The sequence below is a fragment of the Sarcophilus harrisii genome, chromosome 4, assembly GCF_902635505.1.
Source record: "Sarcophilus harrisii chromosome 4, mSarHar1.11, whole genome shotgun sequence".
Lineage (NCBI taxonomy): Eukaryota > Metazoa > Chordata > Mammalia > Dasyuromorphia > Dasyuridae > Sarcophilus > Sarcophilus harrisii.
In genome coordinates this window covers 363809683-363815334 of record NC_045429.1, presented here as the reverse complement: position 1 = coordinate 363815334, position 5652 = coordinate 363809683, and positions in this window count along the sequence as shown.

Here is a 5652-nt window from a genome sequence, read left to right as displayed (position 1 = left end):
CCAATATTTTTTCATATCTTTGGTATCTTTTCCTCTTTCAGATACTTTGAAAACTGATCTTTTAACACTTTCAAAACTTATACTCTAAATTCCAAACAGCTATTCTCTGGGTTTGTTTGTTCTGGTCCTGCTATTTTCCCCCATCTTTTACTTTTCCTTTTGTAGCATATATGGGACTTTGTGGAGTCTCTATTGTCTTGTTTTGTTTGATTTGTTTTTTTTTTTTTTTAATAATGAAAAGAGTATGTTTAAGAGATACTACTTAGTATTCATTAGCCAATAATGAACCTGGACTAGAACTTCTAGAATTTATTTCCACTGAGAATTCTGGAAGAAGGGCTGGACAAATGAACATGAAGAAGCAAATTGAGTTCACATGGTATCTTTCTTAACTCTTATCTGATCAAAGCCTCCTTTTCTCCTAAAAATGCCATCACTCTGGTGCAGGCCCTCATTGCCTTGGTCTATTGGAATGGAGAAAAGAACCATTTTTGGATAATTAGTATTATACTAAACTTTTTCCTGCACCAGAGGTAGTTAAGACCCTAGAATTGGATTATGTGTTAGGGGAGTCCCTGTATATGTTTCTAAAATATAAACCTTTATTGCAAATTCCTGAGTCCATTTGAAGGGGAAAGAAAATTGTCCAAGGTGGGGGAGGAAATCCAATAGAGGCCTACTTAGAAATTCTAAGAGGACAGTTTTAAAAGATTTTTTTTAAAAATGCATTTTTGAAACTATGAAAAAACTACAAATAGGAAAGATATGATATTTAATGAAAAAAACTGTCAATTAAAAATTCAATCAAAAGAGAAATCTACATTAGCCATATTAATATTGTTTTGTGTATGTGTATATATGCATTTGTATATATATATGTATGTATGCAGTATATGTATGTGTATATATATATGCATTTACACATATATGTGTGAATATATGTATCTCTCTATATGTATGTGTATATATATATATATATATATATATGTAAGGGGTGAGAGGTATGTATTCATAAATATATTTGTGTTTAACTGTAGCCTTCTTGGGGAGAAGTGGAAGGGGGAGGAAAGAGAAAAAAGAATAAAGTAAAAAGTACACATCAGAGAACAAAAGAAAAACTACATAGAAGCAAAGATGGACAGTTATGAATATAATGTCTTCTAGTATTATATATACTTTCTTGAAATGGAAATTTTTTGTCACATATTTTGAATCTTCTTTACAATGTTTTTTCTTTGGCCTCTTTTATTTTTCTTATTTTGCATTTTAAATAAATTAATTGAAAATAATTAAAAACAAAGAAAAAGGACTAAATCAAGGTGAGACATGATACAAAAGAGATCAAGAGTTGGAGATTCTATGGATACAATTCAGTCTACTGATAACACAGAAATTATCTAGTGAGTCTTTCCTTCTCACACTACTGCCTAATCTTGTAGTTTCTATCTTCCCAACATATCTTGTGTATGTTCCCTTCTCTCCACCCCATCCCTATTCAGATCCTTGTCTTCTCTCACCTGGACTATTGAAATAACCTTCTAACTCTGCCAAGACCCCAAATGGGGTCATGAAGAGTTAGCTACGACTGAAAACCAACTCAAAGTTCAAATCTAAACAGCTTCTTACCAGTTTTGTGACCTACTTACTTTAATTCTTCAACTTTAAATTGACAACAATAATAGCACTTATTGCCTGTGATTATTATGAGACTGAAATGAAATACTTTGAATATCTTAGTGTTATACATATGTATATATATATATATATGCTATTGTTGTTATTATTACATATGAATGGGCAAACAGTATCTAGTACTTCATGCAAATAGGCCGTAACTTATCAATAACATGAGTAATAACAGACACAATCACAAGACAGTTTATAATCCCCAAAATTAGAATAATTGATGATGGAAGAGAAAATTCCCATGAGGTAAAAATAAAAATAAAATCTCAACTGAAAAAAAGATTCCAGTTAAAAAAAAAAAAGAGGAAGTATTTCCAAAATAAAATATGGTGAATGAAAAAAATCCAAGAAAATTAGCAAAAGTAAAAGTGAAATGAAATTCAAATTTCAGAATTATCAAAAGAAAATTTCAGATTGCATGTCTTTAATTGTGATTCCATGTCACTGAGTTATAACTGCTTAAAAGGATAAATAAAACCATTTTAAATATCTGATATTGATTTGAGCTATGTGTACTCTTAATGCATGCATCAGGGAATATTGGAAATGCCATAATAACATTTAGCAATCCACACTCAGCAGCTCATGTTTTGCTTTTTGTTAGGTTATTGTTAGATTATTTGTTAGGTTATAAAAAAGGGCATCCCATTAACTAGCAAGGGTGGGAAATTTATATTTTTTTGTTTAATGGTGGCTCTATACTCGTCAAGGGTGTGGTGACCTTTTAAAGAATCCTTTTAAATTGATTCAATGATTTGCCTATGAGGGCAACCCAACCCTGCTAATAAATTTATCAATGACATTTTTCACTGTGCTAGTTGTTGAGAATAAGCATGTATGATGTGCCTACTATGTGCCAGTTCTTTGCAAATATTATCTCATTTGATCTTTACAATAACCCTTTGAGATAGGTGTTGTTATTATTTCCCTTAAAGAAACCTAGATTTACCCAAAGATCGTGCACCTATAAATAAGTCTCTGTGACTTGGATTTGTCTTCAAATTTTGATTCCAGAATCAGCACTTTATCCACTGTAATATCTAATGAGGCAATAAGTCAGTTGAACTTGGACTTTCCCAACTCTGTGCCCAGTGTTCTTTCACTAGGCTCTCAGCAGATTAAATGATTTTTGCTTTTTGTTCTGAAAAATGTGTTTACTTTAGCAGACCTTAAGCTCAATTCAATGAAATAGTGGGTGAGAGCTGCTTTTTTTTTTTAATTTCATAATTGAGTTCTATTAAGGGCAGTATAGTTTACAGGAATAAGAAAATGACAGTACTTTTTTTTACTCTGAAGCAGCTAAATGATTTCTGGTATTTTGTTTAAGATAAATCTGGCAAGCATTGAGAGGATAGGAATCAGGGTGATGAAGATCTCAAGTTTTTTTTTGGTATTTTGAAGGAATTGAGCATTTTTAGTTCAGGAAAAAGCAAAGGGTGGGGGATTTGAGGACTGTCACATGAAAGAAGGCTCTGACTTGTTCTTTTTGGGTCCAGGGAATAAAGCTAGAAACAAAGTCTGGAAGCTGTAGAAAGGTAAGTTTGGTCTTGGTATATAGAAAGCAAACAAACAAACAACTTCTTAACAATTATACAAAAGTGACTGACACAAACTTGAAATTTTCTGATGATATGACCTTGGGAGAGATTGCTAACACATTAGATAATAGAATCTAAAAGTCAGTGTGTAAAAAGATCTTGATAGTCCAAGATATTGGTTGGACTGAATATACAAAGATTTTTTAAATTAAAGCTTGTTTTTCTTGTAACCATGCTAACTAGTGTGGGAAATGTTCTCTGCACTCCTCCACCCCTCAAATTGAACAAGAAAGTGACCTCAAATAGCAAAAACATGCATGATAAATCTTCCTGTGAAAGCTTTGGTTTAGGGTGTTTTAAGGCGGTTGGGTAGATGTCTATGTCTTCTGTGCTGGTGTTGGTATTAACATTGGTCATGAGAGGCAGCTCTCTTCCTTGAAATATATTAATTCTTATGCCCTAAGATTTGAACAAATTGCTACTGCCCCTAATATGCCTCATTTTCCTCCCTGGTAAAACAAACAAAATAACTAATCCTTATTAATTTACCTGCCATTCCTTTCTCCCCATTTAACCCAGAAAAGACAAGAGGGTAGGCTGAAGAGACTCATGAAACTCTAAAGGAAAGATCACCCCCATTTCTCTTTCCTAGTTTTTAATTCTGACTCATAAAATCTTAGAGGAAAGACCACCTCTTCTCTCCTTCTTGCTTCTCAATTCTTTCCTTTCACTATGAGATAATCTCTCTTTCATTCTCTAAGAGAGAGCCCAATTTTTCTCTCCACAACCTCATTGAAAATTAGTTCTCCACTACATATTTTTTAAGAGGCACAATTTCTGTTATGTTTTTATGCTAATTCATGTTTTCTTCAAATCACTCTTTACTTTAGGGACCATACCTATCATTGACAAACCAGTCTATATGAGTGAGCAGAGCAGGGTAGAAAAAAAAAGGGGGGGAAAGTAAATACATATACAAACATACATACAGACATATAATGAGGAGGGAGGAAATTCTAAGAATGGGGTGTAAGGAGCTTAATATAGACTGATTTGACAAAGAGAAGAATCCCCTTGAATTAGGGGAAAACATGGTAATTAAAAAAGAGAGGGAAAATGGAGTTTGAAAGAAGGGAAGGAAAGAGTCAATGATAGGTGTGGATTCAGAAGGATTCAGAAATAGTATTCCTGAACTCCCATGTCAGGTTGAGCATAATGAAACATTATATCCCAAACATTAATGGCTGTCATGAGTTTCTGCTATAAGTTAACATTATTATTCTTAAGCTGTTTGGGGAAGAAATTAAAAGGATAAAGACAAATTTTACAGAGGATAAGATAAACTTTTAACAGCCTTGAGTATAGGATGTTCCTCTGAAGTCACTCAATCATGAGGAGTTATCTCTGTCCTAAAATTGACACTCAGCAATGTCCCCATGGTTTGTAATTTCATCAGGCTTACTGGGGAACTACTTATATTAACTAAACACTCCCTTTGAGTCATTCCTACCTTTTTTATTACAATACTTTGTGTTCTTAAAAATCTTTCTGGGGAGATTTATTCCTTCAGTGTCAGGTCTCTTTGATAGTAGATAGCATTTTTCATCATGGGTCCTTTGAAATTATCTTGGGTCATTGTTTCATTAGAGTAGCTAAGTCTTTCACAGTTAATCATTCTTATAACATTGATGCTATTGTGCACTATATTCTCCATGTTCTGATCACTTTACTTTGCATCAATTCATGTCTTTCCAGATTTTTTTTTTCTGAAACCATCGTGCTTGTCATTTCTTATAGCACAATAGTATTCCATCACAATCATGTGCAACAACTTATTCAGCCATTCCTCCTTTGATGGGCATCTCCTCAATTAACAATTCTTTGCCCCAACAAAAACTATTAATATTTTTTGCACAAATAGGTTCTTTTCCCTTTTTCTGTGATTTCTTTGAAATACAGACCTAGTACTAGTACTGCTGAATGAAAGGGTATATGCAGTTTTTTGCAGCCCATTGGATATTGTATTAAAAAATGGTTGGTCTAGTTCACAGTTTCACCAATAATGCATGTGTCTCATTTTCCCCCCATATCCCAAACAGCATTTGTCATTTTCTTTTTCTGTCCTGTTAGCCAATTCTATAGGTATGAAGTGGCATCTCAGTTGTTTTAATTTACATTTCTCTAATCAATAGAGATTTCAGGATTTTTATCATTTAATATTTTTATTTTCCCAAGTTACATGTAAAACAATTTTTATATTTATTTTTTAAAACTGAGTTTTAGATTCTTTCCCTTTCTCCCTAGCCCTCCCCCCCTCATTAAGAAGGCACATGTGAAGCTATAAAAGCACTTCTATAAAAATCAATGTTGCAAAAGAAAGTGTAAATTCCCTACCCCAAAAAAACTCTCAAGAAAAATAAGGTATTTT